This window comes from Triticum urartu, chromosome 4 (genome assembly GCF_003073215.2).
Source record: "Triticum urartu cultivar G1812 chromosome 4, Tu2.1, whole genome shotgun sequence".
In the NCBI taxonomy this organism is placed as follows: Eukaryota; Viridiplantae; Streptophyta; class Magnoliopsida; order Poales; family Poaceae; genus Triticum; species Triticum urartu.
The window spans coordinates 69,914,083-69,936,123 of record NC_053025.1 but is presented as its reverse complement, the minus strand read 5'-3'; positions in this window follow the sequence as shown (position 1 = coordinate 69,936,123).

Here is a 22,041-nt window from a genome sequence, read left to right as displayed (position 1 = left end):
AGCCGCGCAATCGCGCCAGAAGAGTTACTATGATAGCAAGCATCGTGACTTGGCTTTCGATATCGGAGACCATGTCTACCTCTGTGTCTCTCCAATGAAAGGTACTCGTCGCTTCGATTTCAAAGGGAAGCTTGCCCCTAGATACGTGGGTCCTTTCAAGATCATTGGCAAAAGAGGTGATCTTGTGTATCAACTTGAGCTTCCATCCAACTTTGCAAACGTGCACGACGTGTTTCACGTGTCTCAACTCCGCAAGTGTTTCAAGACTCCTGACCGCACCATCAACTTCGAAGAGATTGATCTCCAAGAAGACATGTCTTATCATGAGCATCCCGTTGCTATTCTTGAAGAAACTGAGCGCAAGACTCGCAACAAGTCTATCAAATTCCTGAAAGTGAAGTGGTCACATCATTCCAACCATGAAGCCACCTGGGAATGCGAGGACCACCTCCGTTCTGAATACCCGGAGTTTTTCCAGTTCTAGATCTCGGGACGAGATCCTTTCGTAGTGGTGGAGTGTTGTAACACCCCGTATGTAACCTGCCATAATTGTATTGCAACTCTTGCCATTTCCGGCACTAAGTTATGATATTTCCTCGTTGTCGGGTTTTTGTCTTCGTGTTGTTTTTTCTATGTCATGCATCTCATATCATGTCATCATGTGCATCGTATTTGCATACGTGTTCGTCTCATGCATCCGGGCATTATCCCCGTTGTCCGGTTTGCATTCCGGCGCTCCTATGTCCTCCGGTGTCCCTTTCTACCTCTTTTCGTGTGCGGGTGTTAAACGTTTTCGGATTGGACCGAGACTTGCCAAGTGGCCTTGGTTTACTACCGGTAGACCGCCTGTCAAGTTTCGTGCCATTTGGACTTCGTTTGATACTCCAACGGTTAACCGAGGAGCCGAGAAGGCCTCGTGTGTGTTGCAGCCCAACACCTCTCCAAAGTGGCCCAAAACCCACCTAAACCCCTTCCATCATCTAGGTCGTCCGATCACGATCGCGTGACCGCAAATCGTGCTCAATTTGGAGCCTCCTAGCTCCCTCTACCTAAAAAATATAGAACCCCCTCCGAAAATCTCGCAGATGAACCCTAGCCCCGCTCCCTCTCCGCCGCCGGACGCGTTCGAACCAGGCCAGACACGTCCGCGCAGCTGCTCCCCTCCAATCGCCCGCCACCACATGTCCTGAGCCGGCGCCCACATCGCCGCCCACCGCACGGGCCCGCCGAAGCCCGTCTGCGGCCCTCCTGGCCCGGTGCGGCGCCCCACCGCCAGAGGCTCGCGCCCCGCGCCCCGCCTTCCTCCTCCGTGCCGGCGCCCCGATCCGCTCCGGCCGCCGCGCGCCAAGTCCGGTCGCCGCCTTCCCGCCGTCCGCCACTCGCCGCGCCGCCCCGCCGCCGACCGCGTCGCCTCGCCGTGCCCCTCGCCGCGCCGGCCACCTCGCCCGACGCCTCCGGCCAGCCGCCTCCTCGTCAACTCCAGTCGTCATCCTCGTCAACTCCGGCGACACGACAACGAACCTCGGTTTCCGCGACACCCTGATCCAGATCTGGATCCAAACCCTAAGGGTTGACTTTCGTCCCTAATTTCCAGTAATTTTAGCGTTTTTCATTGCATCATAACTCATCATCCGTGGCTCTGTTTTGGGCGTGTAGCATATCAAATTGTTCGACTCGACGAGTACTTCATTTCATTCCATTGCACCATGTTCATTTGAGTTCATCTTGATGCCCTAAATGCTGTTGCAAGAGTGATATGCAATGTTAGTTTCAGATTCTTATCAGAGTTTGGACATTTGTCATTTTTGCCATGATTAATGTGTGCCTCCTATGAACTTGAGCCCTACATGTGTTTTGAAGTATGACATGCCATCTTTACAGGGGAGTATGACATGTATTTTTGTGATCTCTGTGGTGACTAGCACAAGCATGCAAAGTAGCTCTCGTAATGTTGCTGATTTCAGGGACTTAGAAATCTTCTAAGACTTTGCCCTGTCAATATTTTTATGCCATATATTCATGTTGATACAGAGTGATCCATGCCTCTTTTGAGCATGATCAGTAAGGATGTTTTGTAGATATTGTTGTGCTCTATCCATCTATGTCTTTGTTTGCAATTATGGAGTACCCTAGCTTGACTCAATCGAGCTCTATTTTTGCTATAAAATGTTCCTGGCAGAATGTTTACGTGTTAAGCATTTTTGCCGAGATTGTTGTAGTTGATCCGTGCATGCTATGAGGTTGTTCTTGCCATGTTTAGATTCTATGCCATGTCTACTTGCTGGGTCTATGCTTAGTTTGTCATGCAATGCCTTGTGGTGAGTGCATCGAGCTCGTAAACATGCCTACTTAATATCTGTTTTGCCATGTTCCAGTTTTCTACTAAGTCTGAATCCGTTAACGAAAGTTGCTATGTTCACATGGTTGCCATTGTATTTTCTGATCCCTTTTGGCTTATTATCAGTAAGGGATTTTTGTTGTACGCTTTGAGTAGCTTCATGCCATGCCTTGCTTGATATGTTCCTGTAGCATGTTGTTATCTTGCTCTAAATATTGCTTCCTGATGTTAAATTCCTGACATGATGTTATTTTCACTAAGTCTGTAACCTGTTATCTTTTGCACTTTTGCCATGCTTGTTTGAACCCGCTATGGAGTGAATTTGCCATAGCTCCTTGTTCATCTTTTGTCAAGCATCTTGAGTGGATCACTGCCATGTGCTTTGTTGTTATGTTAGAGTGCAGTAGCTTGTTGTTCTTGATGCATTTAGATGGCCTCGTGCTGTAAATCGCAGCTTTGCGCCATTATTGTTTTGCTTGCCATTTGCAAACTGTGCATCCGATTCCGGTGATCTTTATATCGATTTCGACCGAAATCAACTCATCTTTCCAGTGGCACTCTTGGTTTTCCAAGTTGAGGCCAGGTTCAATCTTTTATTTCCAAAACATGCATATGCATCGCATATCACGTCCCGCATATCATGCCTTGTTTTGCATCATGTTGTTTGTGCATTGCGCGTGGTTGATTGTGGTTCCCTTTGTTTTTGTTCTTGCTTTAGGTAGAGCCGGGAGACGAGTACGTGATCGAGGAACCCGTTGGGTACGCTTACGAGGATCAAGCTAACGTCAACTCAGAGAACTTTGCAGGCAAGATGACCATACCCTCGAAATCACTTCTATCTTTGCTTGCTAGATGCTCGCTCTTTTGCTATGCCTATGCTACAATACCTACCACTTGCTTATCATGCCCCCCATATTGCCATGTCAAACCTCTAACCCACCTTGTCCTAGCAAACCGTTATTTGGCTATGTTACCACTTTGCTTAGCCCCTCTTATAGCGTTGCTAGTTGCAGGTGAAGATTGGAGTTTGTTCCTTATTGGAACATGTTTATTGTTGGGATATCATTATATTATCTTGTTTACTTTAATGCATCTATATACTTGGTAAAGGGTGGAAGGCGCGGCCTTATGCCTGGTGTTTTGTTCCACTCTTGCAGCCCTAGTTTTCGTCATACCGGTGATATGTTCCTTACACGGTTGGGTTATAATGGGAACCCCCTGACAGTTCGCCTTGAATAAAACTCCTCCAGCATGGCCCAACATTGGTTTTACCATTTTCCACCTAGCCTCTTTTTCCCTTGGGTTCCACGGACTCAAGGGTCATCTTTATTTTAAACCCCCGGGCCAGTGCTCCTCTGAGTGTTGGTCCAATTTGTCAGCCGCCGGTGGCCACCAGGGGCAACTCTGGGCTGGCCTACTGGAAGTTTGGACAATCCGGTGTGCCCTGAGAACGAGATATGTGCAGCTCCTATCGGGATTTGTCGGCACATTCGGGTGGCTTTGCTGGTTTAGCTTTACCATTGTCGGGATGTCTTGTAACCGGGATTCTGAGTCTGATCAGATTGTCTTGGGAGAAGGAATATCCTTCGTTGACCGTGAGAGCATGTGATGGGCTAAGTTGGGACACCCCTACAGGGATTTGAACTTTAGAAAGCCGTGTCCGCGGTTATGGGCAGATGGGAATTTGTTAATGTCCGGTTGTAGAAAACCTGAAACTTAACTTAATTAAAATGAATCAACAGAGTGTGTGGCCGTGATGGTCTCTTTTCGGCGGAGTCCGGGAAGAGAACACGGTCTCGTGTTATGCTTGAACGTAGGTTGTTCTAGGATCACTTCTTGATCATAGTTTATCGACCGCGCCTTTGCCTTCTCTTCTCGCTCTCATTTGCGTATGTTAGCCACCATATATGCTAGTGCTTGCTGCAGCTCCACCTCATACCTTTTCCTTACCTATAAGCTTAAATAGTCTTGATCGCGAGGGCGTGAGATTGATGAGTCCCCATGACTCACAGATTACTTCCAAAACCAGATGCAGGGACCGATGATACCGCTCCAGGAGATTCGACTGAGCTCAAGTGGGAGTTCGATGAGGACTTAGGACGATACTACGTTTCCTTTCCAGACGATCAGTAGTGGAGCCCAGTTGGGGCGATCGGGGATTTTGTTGCATTTGGGGTTGTCTTTATTTTGGTTCCGTAGTCGGACCTTGATTGTATCTGGATGAATGTAATGTTATTTATGCATTGTGTGACGTGGCGATTGTAAGCCAACTATGTATCTCTTTCCTTTATTCAGTACATGGGTTGTGTGAAGATTACCCCACTTGCGACATTGCTTACAATGCGGTTATGCCTCTAAGTCGTCCTTCGACACGTGGGAGATATAGCCGCATCGTGGGCGTTACACCTATGGCCCCGTCTCTCCACCATATGGGTGTGGCACAAAGAAACATCAGAGGTAAAATCTGACAACATCAACTTCACTTGAAACTTGTTTTCTCCAAACTTTTTCCTCCAAAGCGGTTGCTCCAAAAGCTCATAGGTTGTTGGATTTCTTCCATGTGATACCTAAGTTCAACCAACAACAATGGAGATGAAAGTGCAGCCATGTGTTCATGATTGTGGTATGAACTTAAGTTAGCGTTCACCTGGCCATGTGTTTGCTTGATTCGGCTTAGTAATTCTTTCCAACTAAATTGTGCACTTCTCTGAAATGTCATGTATGATGTACCCATGTGCTCATCATCCTCCCTCCCTTGATGAAGAGTCGTCCTCGACTCTCTTTGATCTGCAAAACATATGTAGAAGGGAAGTAGATAATATCCATGCAAAGAAATAATGCAATCCTCATTTGTAGCTTTCACCTTTGAATTGTGTTGCATCTGATCATGTACTTGTTTTTCACAACGTGCAATTTGTCCAGAGATGATTGGTATTGTTTTGAAGACCGATATGTCCTCATCATCCCCCCTCTCTTGAAAAGGAGTCGTCCTCGACTCTACCTGGTCATCACATAAAAGAAGGCAGGGCAATACCAAATCATAACGCAAAGGTTTCATGTTATGGAGTATTTTAGTTTTCAGCTTTGCTATCTTATGGATAATGCAAACATGATGTTTTGTTCGACTTAGGAGTTCCTTCCAGCAAATGTTTCCATGGAGCACAAATTTATAACCAACCATAACCATGTCCATATCATCCTCCCTCTCTTGGAGAAAAGTCGTCCTCGACTTCATTTGGTCTAAAAAATTATAGCACGAGGACAATACAAAATGACTAGGAAAAGAAAATGATGAATAAGCATGTGCAACATTCAGTTTTATTGGATCTTTAGTAGCCTCTTCAAGATTAACAAAATCATATTGCTGGATGGATGATGTACGAAACAATTTTTGTCTAATCTTATCACACCATTGCTTCAAAAACTCATAAGTGCATACCTCTGGCTTCATCAAAATGGAAGATCCTTTTTGTTTTACCTCATTGATTACTTGAATGCCTTTTTGAAAATCAATCTTCACACATGCATCTTGTGTAGTGGTACTGCATGTCCTCCATATTTGTTCTTGGATCTCGTCCTTCCATCGTTGCAAGAGAGCTAATAGGTATGACTTTTGCATCTGCACATATTGTAAAGAAAGAGTATTTTGTGAAAGGTTAGTGATTGAATACTCCTCTCTCTTTTCATTTGGTGGATCGCTCATTTCTTTCATATTATGGGGAAACACCTCAAGCTCATGTTTGGTGGACACACACAACTCACTAATCCTCTCTCTTGGATGATGTGGTATATTATGTTGTGGTTCACTCATCTCCCTAATGTGGTGTGGAATGATCTCAATCTCACATTTTGTGGACTCAAACAAGTCATTCATCCTCTCTTGCTGAATGTGTGGTGGTATATCTAGGTGGAGATCTTTCATTTCTCTAATCTCATGATGAACAATCTGATCCTCACATTTTGTGGAGTCACTCAACTCATTTTTCTTTTCACTCTCAAGTGGTTGGATTTTTGAAAGTGGACACTCTTCCTCACTTTTGGTGGAGTCACTCAGCTTGCTTTTCTTATCACTCTCAAGTTGTGGGATTTTGGATTGTGGACTCCCTTCCTCACATGGAATTTGTGGAACATGTTTCTTGGATGTTGGAACATTAGTGGTGGTCTAGATGCCAACATTAGGAGTGAGCTTCTTAGGTGAAGATGGGCTATGAATCACCGGGGCCGCTCCGTCAACCACGGTCATGCTTTGCGGTGGGTCGTCGTTGTGCTGACGGGTGCCACAACTTCTCCCTCGAGCATGACATCCTTGTTGCACTTCAAGTGCAGCACTATCACGCCCACGAGAAGAAATAACATGCCCTCGAGCATGTCCTCTTTGTTGCACTTCATGAGTACTAGTGACACACCCACGAGCAGCAACATCATGCTCTCGAGCATGTCTTGTTTGCTGCACTTCATGAGCAACAGGGTATTGTCGGTGTCGAACCCTATCACCACTTGTTGGAAGATGCTCGTGAAGCATCCTCTCCATGGCTCGTAGTATGTTGTTCTCGAGTTGTTGCACATCAGCGCGGGTGGCCAAAAAATTTCCTTCTCCATGATTCTTTCGACGCACACTTGGTGTAGATTCTGCCATGTTAGTAGGGCTAAAAGTGGAATAGGATATTTTTTGTGGAATTACACAACCTCACCTCTTACTCACCAAAGTTCTTATGAGTTCACATCAGATTATGCTTCTCCCGGATGTGTTAAAGCGATTGAAAGACAGGGATCAAAGAACTAGCTTCGGTTTTTGCTGGAGCTCGGTGGGCTAAACAAAAAGGGGCTTGTGCTGAAATCAAGTTGATGCAAACCAAAAAAAATATGTGGATGGATCTGCTGCACCTTTGCACCAAGATTGAAAAACACAACACACAAGCTTCTGAAATTTTTTCTATCAAGCTAAAACTTTTGGATCTTACACAAGACTTTATTTTTCTCTCTTGTCTTTTTTCCACTCTTTTTTTCCTCTCTTTTTCCAGAGCACAACAACCAAATCTGAAAGCAATTATGAAGATGAACTTGGTGCAGATCTAAAAGATGAAGAACATGCAAGGTATGCAACAACAAGATCTCAGCACCAACAAGGCTTGGATTTATTTTTGGTGGGGCTTTGGACTTCTAGGACAGAAAATATAGCATGAAAAAGACTCGATCTAAAGGGATGATAGCAAGATAAAGTTGGATAACAGTTCCTACCATTTCAACAAAGGCTCTGATGCCAGATGATAGGCGGGAACCCTTTGAACGAGTTCATGCCCGAGGGTGGCCCGATCTTCACGTCGTAGGATCGAATCGGGAGGGATAACTAGCTGCAAGCAGCCGGGATAACTAGCTTTATACCTTCTGAGGTTGGATGCAACCCGTACGTTGGCGATGGCTGACCGAAGCTACAAGAACTCCAACCCATTGTCCGAACAATCGTAGAACCACAAACCGGGACTAATCCACACAAAACGGCCGGAACCGTAGAACATGAACTAGGGGGAACCAGAGGCTCCTTCTCGTGAATCCGAATGAACTCACAAGAGCAAAGGTAGCAAGATCTCTCGGATCTCTCTAGCAGTCTTGCTGCATAAGCTTGTAGCTGAATGGTTTGACAAAAGGTTTCCTAGAGGATGGGGGAGATGGGGTTTTATAGCAGGGACAACCCCCCTTAGCTAGGTGTGAAAATGGTTTCAAAAGTAAGCAGGTTTGCATGGCTTCCTTGGGTGAATAAGCAGTCAACTTTGGGAGTTGTTGCAGAGCTCCTCGGAAATTCGCGAAGTCTTAACAGCCTGGACACCTTCCACGATAATGACTAGAACTTTTGACTCACAACTCCAAATGATGTGAGGTTTTTTGCATTGAAAAGATAATTTGATGGAGCTTCTGGTGATGTACCCCTATGGCCCCGTATCTCCATCATATGGGTGTGGTACAAAGAAACATCAGAGGTAAAATCTGACAGCATCAGCTTCACTTGAAACTTGTTTTCTCCAAACTTTTTCCTCCAAAGCGGTTGCTCCAAAAGCTCATAGGTTGTTGGATTTCTTCCATGTGATACCTAAGTTCAACCAACAACAATGGAGATGAAAGTTACCTAAGTTCATGATTGTGGTATGAACTTAAAGTTAGCGTTCACCTGGCCATGTGTTTGCTTGATTCGGCTTAGTAATTCTTTCCAACTAAATTGTGCACTTCTCTAAAATGTGATGTATGATGTACCCATGTGCTCGTCATCCTCCCTCCCTTGATGAAGAGTCGTCCTCGACTCTCTTTGATCTGCAAAACATATGTAGAAGGGAAGTAGATAATATCCATGCAAAAAATGCAATCCTCATTTGTAGCTTTCACCTTTGAATTGTGTTGCATCTGATCATGTACTTGTTTTTCACAACGTGCAATTTGTCCAGAGATGATTGGTATTGTTTTGAAGACCGATATGTCCTCATCATCCCTGACGGTGTCCTGAACTAGGGGGTACTCACCACGTCGTCTCCCGATCTATTAAATTGGGCCAAGGACCCCCGTGGCCGTATACTCATGGGCCAGTTCGGACGGCTACCGCATACAAGGAAGATTCCACAAGACTTGGCGATCAAGACAAGGACTTCTCCCCACCGGCGTATTCGGCTAGGACTCTTGTTATCCTAGGCCTCCGGTGCATTATATAAACCGAGGCCAGGCTAGTCGATAGATATACAATATATACAACAATCATACCATAGGCTAGCTTCTAGGGTTTAGCCTCCTTGATCTCGTAGTAGATCTACTCTTGTACTACCCATATCATCAATATTAATCAAGCAGGACGTAGGGTTTTACCTCCATCAAGAGGGCCCGAACCTGGGTAAAACATCGTGTTCCTTGCCTCCTGTTACCATCCGGCCTAGACGCATAGTTCGGGACCCCCTACCCGAGATGCGCCGGTTTTGACACCGACATTGGTGCTTTCATTGAGAGTTCCGCTGTGTGATCGACAAAAGGATCGATGGCTCGCCTGCAGATCAACTGCGACTTCGGCATCTTCGTCACCAGCTCGACTGGTCACCTTGGTTCGACCAAGAATTGCGCCCCGTGTTCAAATCACCATGTTCGGACGAGGGCCTTCATCAAACATCAACTCCGATCTCTATCAAGATCACGGAGGAATCATCTATGGAGCTCGGGGGCTCAACGTCAACATTGCCCTCAAGCGACCGTGCTGTTTTTCTGGACAGCGAACTCGTATCTGCCACCACCACCTCCTCGAGTATCACTTTGACGATCGCTTTGGTGGAATTGTGCGGAATTGAGTCTACAACAACCCTGGAAAATTTCGTCGAGTTCCGATGGAGGAATCTCTGGCAATCCATGATATACCGGAGCCCTGTCAAATCTGGACGGGAATTTGGATGAGTTTAGGGCGTGGTGTCCAGCTTCTAGCTCGGACGTCCTTTGGAAGATCCAACCGTTGATCGGCTGCGGAATTCCTATATCTACCACCTCTCAAAATTTCAGCTCGATCCGACCGCCCAAACTCCGGGAACCTTCCGATTAGTGCATCACTTTTCGGATCTATTTTCTGCGCGAAAACGAATCTGACCCGAGTTCATCTTTTTTATTAACAGGATTTCGGGCATCCCTTTTGAAGGAAGTTTTGTATGCGGTACTGTGTTTTGTTCCCGAACACATCCCACTAACTGTAAGATCTTTTGAACATGATCTTCAACATCATGCTGGTGTCAAACCAGTCCGGCAATATTACTCCACGGCTGCCGACCTGCGCTAGACACGGCGTCACTTTGTTGAGCCGAGCTCAACTTCTTCGGATCATCATCTCGGCAAGCTGAACAAGAGCCCGGCATCGCGAAGTATAAATCATCCCCAACATCGCCGCCCCACGGATTACACGGAGCGGGCGTACCGGCATCGCCACACGGTCGCTTCATCAAGCCGGCATCGACCACGTCACGACCTGCATCGACAGGGCCGCACTATTGCTTCTTCAAGCTAGTGTCCATCACGCCGACCTACTTCGACTCATCGGCTGACATCGAGGCTTCGACATCTCGGATGGACCGGGGGCTTCGCCATCTCTTCATCAACCTACTCCGGACACTTCGGCATCACTAGCCGACCAGCTCCGTCACGTTAGCTGGGCCGAGGGCTTTGCCTCGGCGAGTCAATCTTTACCAGCATTGCCATGCCGTCATTTTATCGCCCATCAGGCAATGGGTGTGCGGAGCGGGTCCCAATTTTAGGAATCACCTTCCTTCGGATTGCTACAACAAATAAACCAGGTCTATCAAATGGTGGCTGCATTAACGACAGTCACATGGTGGTTCGGTCAGTTTCCGTACATAGTCCGGCGAACGCCGCACTCGAAGCTCGGACCGACCTGCGAATTCAGGCTTTGCCACGCCTTTACCGCATCACGCCGACGCCCTGCATCGACTTGACTTTGGCGCCAGTCCATATTTCTTTTATTACTCACTTTGCATAAATTATTTATGATGCAACGATTTTTTTTTAATTATCATTATTACTATTATCTCCGGTTTGCACTATTTTTTGTGTATAGGAAAATGATCCGGGGACTTCAGCATCACTCTGCCGGTCTGCATTAATCATGCTATGTCACCACTTCGGCGTGTCAAGCTCTCCGCTCCGCCACCTCGGGACCGGCTTGAGGGATGGAACCTTGCCCCGCATCAAGCTCGGACCGCGTCATCAATACCGAACACATTAACCAGCTAAGTCGCTTTCATGCTCAAAGCTTTAATTTCTAACTTGCGTTCAGTTCGACCAAGCATTATTCTTTTTTGGAAAAAAGTCACTTCTAAAAAAATTCCTTGTCCAAACTTTGTTTGTGACGCATAAATTCAAATACCCCGTTTACTTGGGGGCTTCCTTTATGAAGCTTTTCCTGTTGCATATGATTATACTTGTACGACTTCGTTCCTTGTTCGTGTATTACGCCACAATATGCACCACATTGACTTAAGCGATTTCCAAGCTGGGTTGCCTCGCTCCTGTGTTTACCCCTACGTTCCCGATTGTTCGTCTAGGGAGTCAAGGGAGCACCTCTGCGATTGTCACGATTGGGTCACCCGAGCCGGACCTCAGCTGGGTGAAGCCGAAAGCTAGCGCTCTTATAGTTATTCAATGATGGTTGGCACACAACGGAACTCATGAGTACAAAAAATCTATTGCACAAGTCTCATAATAACAATGAGCACCGAAGAAAGGTATCGGTGGGGGTACTATTTTCTTCGAAGATGCTTCTTACTCTTCGCAGTAATATAGCATAAGTTCCCTGAGCGCGCTTTGTCTGTTACAGCCTTATGGCCTGATTGCCTGGTTATTGGAAACACCGTCGATATTCTCGACCGATGGAGTACATAACACTTTTCGGTCCTTAACCGAAGAGGGAGAAGCCGACGGTCGGTTAAGACGCGTTTAAAGTTCGGTTGAACATAGATATGATATAAGTACTTCGGTACATGCAATCATTCTTCTACCCAAGTCACTTGGGGGCTCTTAAGTTTATTTGAGCCGTTTTATAATAAGTGTTCTTCTTCTCAGTCGTTGCAAAGTTCTATTATTATTATTTATCACTCCTTTTTTCGATGCGAGTGTGCGGTCACTAGCCGGGGAGCCTAATTTCTCTCTCAAAGCTGCTAGAGTTTAGTTTGCTAAACTGGCCTAATGAGAAGTACTCCGCCCTCGGGATAGGAGGTTGAAGCCGTAGGCTGACCCGCTTGAAGTCTTGAGATAGGATGTGTCATGTTAAAGGACGACAGAAGCACTTCTTTTTTCTAAGACCAATTTTCGGATTGGCACCGAACACTTGATCTTATTCGGACGTCATGTTTTTATTGACGTTTCTTGGTTTTCCAAGCTTTTTGGCACTTTTAAACTATTTGTGCTTTTCCAGCATTAGTCTCGCAGTGCAACGCCGGACACCTTTAGGGATTCGGCAAAAACATTCTCAGATATTGCTATATATGCATCGGTTTCGAATTGTGTCTTCGGTCAATAGTTGGGTTGCCCGGCTGCTGCACTTGCTTCCTACGTTCTGTTTTGTTCGGCTAGGCGTGCAAAGGGAGAACCACTGCGATTGTGCTTCCATCTCACATGATTAAGCACCTCAGTGGAGAAAGCCGAAAACTGACTTTCACAATAAGCGTAAACTGGTCAGCGATCCGATGACTATGTTAAATGATGGGCCGTTCATAACATTGGCCGAAGTGTTTACGGCTTGACCCCGACTGTCGCCGAACACTACCGGGGGCTATTAACTGGCCTCCCAAACTAAATCCTCAATATTTTGCTCTTACATTAGAGCTGAGGTTTAATGATCATGCTTAGCATGACAACCCAAAGAAAGGAACCGATAGCGGGACTATTTTCTTTGGAAGACATTTCTTTTGTTAAACAGTAATATAACTCTCTGCGTACCTTTGTTTATAAAACCGTATGGCCAGATTGCCTTGTTCGTTGTAAATCTTTGCCCTCAAAGGCTTTATAAAGTAGGACAAACACTCCTCGGCTACTGGCCGAGGAGGTGGAAGCCGATGGTCGGTCAACAAAGTTTTGTACGATGCGGATCCGAGCATTAATGACGTAAAGTACTTGGATACATAGAGTCATTACACATAATTTGTGATTTTACTATGGATATTGATCCTTAATTCGGCCACCCGTGCCCGCATTAAGGCTCGGGGGCTACTGGGCTTCAGGCTTATTATTTACAAATATTAAAGGGGCACATCGATCCCATGATCTGGTGTTGCCACCCGACCAGTGTCTCGGGGGCTACTGCATTGCTTGTCCAATGCAGAAAATTTTATGTGCAATATAGTTTCCGAGGAGATTTTGATCCTCAGGTTGGTCGGCCGCACCCAACCTGAGTCTTGAGGACTGAGCACGCCGCTTTTGTGTCCCGAAGTATTCCGCCGAGCTAGGACTTGATCCTCAGGCCGATTTTGCAAATCAACCTGAGTCTCAGCGGCTACTGGGATCAGCGGTCTTATGTCATCCTTCATGTGCATCTCGGGTTTTAGACCGATACACACCTTGAGAGCTACTGGCTATATATCTCGGTAGAGAATAAATTGCACCAATAAAAAATATTGACAAAAAATCGGCCCACATTCGGGGTGGTGCACCACCTCGGAAGCAGTCTGGCATAAAACTCGGGCGCTAGTGGCTGGCTCCATAGAGGGCATTTCCGGCATTAAGCTCGGCCAAACTCCGTCAAACTTTTTTGAACCAAGGTGATATGACACCTCGGATATAGTCTAGCATTGGAGCTCGGATACAGTCCGGCGTTGGAGCTCGGATACATAGTCCGGCGTTGGAGCTCGGATACATTCCGGCGTTAGAGCTGGGAAGCGGTCCGGCATTGGTGCTCGGCTGCAAAACATACCTCGAATACAGTCCGGCGTTAGAGCTCGGACGCAAGAGGACACTGCCTCCCGGGAACAACTTCAAACCCGAGGTGTGGCTTAAAAATAATAAGGCATTGATAAAGGCCGGAAACTTAAAGGGGCTCCTTGGATACCCGGCGTATAAACTCGTCGAACGCATTTCGGCGATCCTCAAGATCGAAGATGAGAAGATTTGTTGAACCAGTTTTCAAGACCGACAACCGAAGATGAAGAACAGTTCGGAAGAATCGAGGAGCGTCCCTAACTTGAAGACCAGTTCAGGGGGCTACTGACGGTGTCCTGGACTAGGGGGTACTCACCACGTCGTCTCCCGATCTATTAGATTGGGCCGAGGACCCCCGTGGCCGTATACTCATGGGCCAGTTTGGACGGCTACCGCATACAAGGAAGATTCCACAAGACTTGGCGATCAAGACAAGGACTTCTCCCCACCAGCGTATTCGGCTAGGACTCTTGTTATCCTAGGCCTCCGGTGCATTATATAAACCGAGGCCAGGCTAGTCGATAGATATACAATATATACAACAATCATACCATAGGCTAGCTTCTAGGGTTTAGCCTCCTTGATCTCGTGGTAGATCTACTCTTGTACTACCCATATCATCAATATTAATCAAGCAGGACGTAGGGTTTTACCTCCATCAAGAGGGCCCGAACCTGGGTAAAACATCGTGTTCCTTGCCTCCTGTTACCATCCGGCCTAGACGCACAGTTCGGGACCCCCTACCCGAGATCCGCCGGTTTTGACACCGACAATCCCCCCTCTCTTGAAAAGGAGTCGTCCTCGACTCTACCTGGTCATCACATAAAAGAAGGCAGGGCAATACCAAATCATAACGCAAAGGTTTCATGTTATGGAGTATTTTAGTTTTCAGCTTTGCTATCTTATGGATAATGCAAACATGATGTTTTGTTCAACTTAGGAGTTCCTTCCAGCAAATGTTTCCATGGAGCACAAATTTATAACCAACCATAACCATGTCCATATCATCTTTCCATAAGCACGTATGGTAATTTACGGAGTACATGCCTACATTATGTTTGAACTGGAGCTAGTTTTGTATCGCCATAGGTTATGACTGCTATATGATGAATATCATCCAATGAATCCACCGATCCAATGCTTACGATTTTTTCACATATTGTTTTTGCTATTACTACTACTGTTGCTACTGTTGCACTTGCTACAAAATCATTGCTATCACTGTTATCATTATTTCTACCGTTACCTCTACTATCAAAACTATCATATTACTTTGCTACTGATCATATTGCTGTTGATAATTAATCTCCAGGTGTGATTGAATTGACAACTCAGCTGTTAATACTTGCAATTATTCTTTGGCTCCCCTTGTGTCAAATCAATAAATTTGGGTTCAATACTCTACCCTCGAAAATTGTTGTGATCCCCTATACTTGTGGGTTATCAGGACCGTCACTACTGCAGGATGCTGCTAACACGACACTATGATCAGAGACCCTTTGACGAAACTATGTGCGATGCATTAATCATAAACGGTGATGTAAAAAAACCGTCAAAAAAGATGCAAAACATTTGCGATGAAGGATACATCAAACACGGTTCAGATTTTAGTTGCGTGTGTAATGCGGGGCATACAGTTCAGTTCAATTAACTGTTTGCGATGAGGCAGAACAAAATAAATGGGCAGCCAGATGAAGGCGTGTGTGATATATGACATACAATTCACTCAAATAAAATGTTTTCATGAGGCGGAACAACAGAAACGGCAGCCATATGAAGGTGTGTGTGATATACGGCATACAGAACTATTCGTGATTAGGCAACACAAAAGAAACGGTCAGCCAGATCGAGGTGTGTGCGATATACGACATACGATTCACTCGGATGTACTGTTTTCGATTAGGCAACGCAACAGAAATGGTTCAGCCAGATCAAGGTGTGTGCAATGGAGGGCATACAGTTCATTCCGATAAACTGTTTGTGTTGAGCCAACAGAACAGAAACGTTTCACATAAACAAGATATGTGTAATACGAAGCAAACATCCAATTACATAGGTGGCTAGGACACACATGGCATTTCCACACACCAAAGTAAACTATTACATGCATAATTAACTAGGATAAATGATCATCTGATCATCATCTACTTCTTGTGCTAGATCGATGCTCCTTCTATGCTAAGTTTCCATTAATTGATGGCATTTTATGAACACACCACCGTTTCCCGCCATTTCCTCACCGATTTCCTGCCACCCATCGATATTGTGCATAAACCTAGGCAGCGCACGGTGCATGGAGGCAACAAGTGCAACTTGTAGCACATCCACCTTTTCTAAGTATGCCAACCCAACAAAGCGTTGCCTTTGCCATCAACCTCGTCGATGAGGAAAACAAGAAGGCGCCACGGCCTGTCGAGGCTGAGGCGCTCCCCGGCAATGCGATGGATGACGCCATGATGCATGTCATCGCTAGAGTTGAGCAGACCCTTGGCGCATGGCGCTTCAGCACCGCGGATCAAGAAAGGCATGTCAGCGCCGAGAGGTTGCATCTCGCCGCACAACATGATCGATGGCGCGCCACAGAGTAAGCTAGGCGTGTCTGTGCCGATACGATGCGGCTCGCCTCATAGCGACATCGTTGGAGCGCCGTAGAGCAAGAGGCGCGGCACGCCGCACAGAAATAGCGGATCCATCAGCGCTTGCCTGCTGTCGACTGGGTGTCGCAGCTGGGTACACATCTCGTCAGTACCCTCATTCCTCACCAAGAGTGGGCAGAGGCCCTCTGTGTCGTACTTGCCCAGAGGTCGGCCGCGCCGTACTTGCACCGGATGCCCGCCGCACCATTCGCATGGGTCGCACCATTCGCCTTGTCCGCAGCTCGCACGATGCCAACGCGCTGGTCGCTAGGCTTCACCGCCTCCTTGGCCTAGGTGTCCACATGGGCATAGTAGAGGAACATGGCCGTCGCATCCTCGAGCTGGTGATCTCCAATGAAATAGCCAACTTGGAGCTCGAGATCGTGCTCCAGATGTACCACGAGCGTGTCGACCGCTTGGACGAACGCCTGCACGAGTTCAGGCAGAGCCAAGAGCTGCCATAGGAAAGGGCTGTTGGTCATGGTCTCATAGACATGTTTTATTTTGTTGAGTCATTTCGACATGGATCGATATGTATTCACAGCAATCATAATATTGCTCTATTTCAATGTGTGTACTCTGTTTTCCATTCTTATATGTTCTGTTTCAATGTGTGTATATATGCTTTCCATTCTGTATATGTGGATGATAACAGCAAGATACAAATTAGTATACAAAACCAGATATAAAATGGAATTCATAATGTATATATTAATTGTTCATTAGTTCATCACAAAATACATATAATATCATCACATATACGTGATGATACTTAACTACTAGGTACAATGCATAAAACTGAAAATTGACAATACTAAAACTAATAATCCCTCCCGGGGGCAGTATTCCAGCAGCCCCTTGCCAGTAGCTCCCTGGTGCACGACGTCTTCCCAGCACGGAGGCAGTACTCCGCCTACTCCACCTTGCAGCGCTTGACGTACTGATCTGCCTCTTGCTGGCGGACGAGCGGGAACGATCTTGGCATTTCCTTGGGTGCACACCGGAGCTCCTCGTCGGTGGCACGCTGGAGCTTATTGGCCCACCTCCACATAGCGATGAGTAGCCTAGCGCCTTTGACCCTCCTCGCGAAGTACCCGTCTTCGTACACATCCTCCACATGACGACACGCCCGCCACCAAAGCTCCACCACATCCTTTTTCCAAGCGGCATCACGGGCTTCACAGGCCGCCTGGTACTTGGCTTCCTCCTCCACCATCTCCTTCTTGAACGCCACTTTCCTGGCTTTCTCAGCCAGCGGCAGCGACTTCCACAAACAAAGATTGTACTGGCCCGAAAACCAATCCATAGTTGGAGGGTCTGGCGCAACCTCGTCCGGCAGCGTGTAGGGGTCCTCCTCGTCGCTGCTCTTCGACTGAGCGTCCTCAGGTGGCAGCGACTCCTCGTCGGCGCGTGGGCAGATCAGCGGCACCATGGCAGATATTTAAGAGAGAGAAAGAGAGAGAGAGAGAGAGAGGGCGAGAAATGGGCGGATGTAGATGAGAATGCAGGCGGGACGACGTGTGCAAGGTAGTATTTATTGGCGGCCGAAATCTAGATCGACGGGAACAGTACACACGCCGGTCGCTGGAATTTACGAGTACTGTAGTTTGAATTACACACGATTCCCGCAGCAAAATATGTATGTGAACTTAATAGCCGATGGTTTCCAATACAGAACCATGTCTGACTAATAACCCGCGCCACTCACCTTCCAAACCTCGAGGCGTGAAATAGAGTGCCAATCATGTGAGGCCAGTTGTCTTGCTAGATCTTTACATTTTTTTTTGAACACCAGATATTTACATCGTCTGATGATTTTTTAAATTTTTTAGAATTTAAATGCCATGGCACTCCATGCATGTGTCCAAGACGTGACACCAATATCTTTGAAAATTCGTTCCAATTTATAGCACATGGAATTAACTCGCACATCAGTACACAAATATTTTTTCAAACCATTATGGTAAGCCGTTGCATGTAGATGTAGTTCAAATTTGGATTACGGTCATTAAATGGCTAGAGAGTCACTTAAATGTCTTAAAAAGGTCAAATGACCCCTGAAATTTTCTAAATTTTGACATGACTGTTGTATTAGTGCACGTTAACTGTAGAATTTTTTTGAAGCCCATAAGAGGAAACTATCGCCCATTCGTCATCAAACATGCCTTGTTCCCTCTCGAAACCACGAGTCTTCTAGTGAGTTGCTCTGGTTTGTGAGGGGTGTGTGTCCAAACTTTTGTCAAACAGGCCAATTATTTTACCACGTCATATTGGTGGCATGACATTATGTCAAGCAAGGTTTCATTTGTTTCTAATCATTTTTTTATTTTTTGGAATTTGAATGACATGGCGCTCCATGCATGTGTGTCCAGACCATGACACCAATATGTTTGAAAATTCCTTCCAATTTACTGCGCATGGAATTAACTCGCACACAAGTACACAAAAATATGATTTTTCAAACCGTTATGCTTAGCCGTTGCATGTAGATGTAGTTCAAATTTGAATTACGGTCATTAAATGGCTAGAAAACCACTTAAATGTCTTTAAAAGGTCAAATGACCGCCAAGATTTGTCATATTTTCACATGACAGTTGTATTAGTGCACGTTAAATGTAGAAAAAAATTGAAGACCATAAGAGAAAGCTATCTCATGTTCGTCATCAAACATACATTGTTCCCTCTAGGAAATACGAGACTTCTAGTGAGTTGCTACGGTTTGTGAGGGGTGTGTGTCCAAACTTTCGTCAAACATGCCAATTTTTTTACCACATCATCTTGGTGGAATGACATTATACCAAGCAAGGTTTCATGTTTTTGTGATCATTTTTTAATTTTTTGGAATTAAAATACCATGGCAATCCATGCATGTGTCCATGCCGTGACACCAATATGTTTGAAAATTCCTTCTAATTTACTGCACATGGAACTAACTCGCACACAAGTACACAAATATGATTTTTCAAACCATTATGGTTAGCCGTTGCATGTAGAAGTAGTTCAAATTTGAATTACGGTCATTAAATGGCTAGAAAATCTCTTAAATGTCTTTAAATGGTCAAATGACCCCTAGAATTTTTTTTCAAATTTTCACATGATAGTTGTATTAGTGCACGTTAAATGTAGAAAAAAATTGAAGGCCGTAAGAGGAAGCTATCTCCCTTCGTCATCAAACATGCATTGTTCCCTCTCGGAACCATGAGCCTTCTAGTGAGTTGCTCCGGTTTGTGAGGGGTGTGTGTCCAAAGTTTCATCAAACAGGCCAATTTTTTTACCACATCATCTTGGTGGCATGACATTACATCAAGCAAGGTGTCATGTTTTTCTAATCATTTAAAAAAAATTGGAATTAAAATGCCATTGCACTCCATGCATGTGTCCATGCAGTGACACCAATATGTTTGAAAATTCCTTCTAATTTACTGCACATGGAACTAATTCGCACACAGGTACACAAATATGATTTTTCAAACCGTTATGGTTAGCTGTTGCATGTAGATGTAGTTCAAATTTGAATTATGGTCATTAAATGGCTAGAAAATCACTTAAATGTCTTTAAAAGGTCAAATGACTCCTAGAATTTTCCAAATTTTCACATGACAGTTGTATTATTGCACGTTAAACATAGAAAAAATTATAAGGACGTAAGAGGAAGCTATCTCAAGTTCGTCATCAAACATGCATTGTTCCCTCTCGGAACCACAAGCCTTCTAGTGAGTTGCTCCGGTTTGTTAGGGGTGTGTGTCCAAACTTTCGTCAAACATGCCATTTTTTACCACATGATCTTGGTGGCATGACATTACATCAAGCAAGGTTTCATGTGTTTCTGATCTTTTTTTTGGAATTTAAATGCCATGGCACTCCATGCATGTGTCCAGGGCATGAGACCAATATGTTTGAAAATTCCTTCCAATTTACTGCACATGGAATTAACTCGCACACAAGTACACAAATATGATTTTTCAAATTGTTATGATTAGCCGTCGCATGTAGATGTAGTTCAAATTTGGATTACGGTCATTAGATGGCTAGATAATCACTTAAATGTTTTAAAAAGGGTCAAATGACCCCTGAAATTTTCCAAAATTTGACATGACATTGTATTAGTGCATGTTAAATGTGGAAATTTTTTGAAGCCCGTAAGAGGAAGCTATCGCCCGTTCGTCATCAAACATGCATTGTTCCCTCTCGGAACCACGAGCCTTCTAGTGAGTTGCTTCGGTTTGTGAGCGGTGTGTGTCCAAACTTCCTTCAAACATGCCAAAAAAAATTACCAGATCATCTTGGTGGCATGACATTACATCAAGCAAGGTTTCATGTGTTTCTGATTTTTTTTAATTGTTTTGGAATTTAAATGTCATGGCAGTCCATGCTTAATTGTGTCATAGCCGTGAGACCAATATGTTTGAAAATTCCATCCAATTTACTGCACATGGAATTAACCCGCACACAAGTACACAAATATATGACTTTTCAAACCATCATGGTTAGCTGTTGCTTGTACATGTAGTTCAAATTTGAATTATGGTCATTAAATGGCTAGAAAATCAATTAAATGTCTTAAAAGGTCAAATGGCCCCTGAAATTTTCCAAAATTTGACATGACAGTTGTATTAGTACTACAAATTTCCTCGTACATTTAAACCATCATCTATTGCCACTTTAATCCAAATTCGTCTTTCACAGCTAATAAAAAATATCAACAACATATCACACAGTTTTTTGTAGGAACCGTTTGCGATGAAAATTCGTGGGTCTATTTAAGTCTTCATCCTTAAGCTTTACCAGCTCATCTGCTCCAGTGCCGGCAACGCCCGAATCCACGGATCTCGATCCCCATTCCCGCAACCCCTTCTTGCAAAGTTGACGTCGTGGAAATGCTTCACGAAGGCCCGTATGGTGGCCGCGTACTCCCCGGGCACCGCCGCCTGCGCCCAGAGTGCTGCCGCAACTGCATTGATTGCGGCCACATCCACCGAGAGGGCATCTATGGCAGCCGACAGGGCAGCTCCAGCAGTCGAGACGGCTTTGGTTGCTGCTGTGACGGCGGCTACAAACGCCGAGAGCGCTCGAGCTGCCGTCCGTGCCGCCGATGTCGCCCTGGGCCGGGTCGAGGCCATCCACGCCAAGATCGAGAGGCACACGCCAAGATATTCCAGGCCACCTCAGAATCTAGCATGCAACCCACATCCGAAAAGGCGGCGGTGGCCATGGAGCACCTGCTACCTCATGAGATCGCCGAGCGGGGGCTGGAGATGCAGGAGGCGGCAGAGATCAAGGAGCGCCGGGAGGAGGAGTTGCGCGTGGTCAAGGTCGAGGTAGAGAAGAGTCTGTCCATCAAGGAGTCGGTGGTGGAGTACCAATGCGAGCTGTGGCGCAGCCACTACTACAAGTACTACAACCTTGAGGGAGGCGCCGAGGACGAGGACGCGGTCGACATCAGTAGGGGGGATGCGGAGTCCACCAAAGGCGGCATGTCGCCAGGACAAATCATCGACGTCTCATCTCGCACTGGCGATGCATAGGCCGGCACGCAAAGTTTCCCTCCACATTTTGAGATTTTTGGCCTACTGTCGAAATATCTACCCCGCCCCTCCCCCACCCCCTTTTCTCCTTGACCACAAGTCA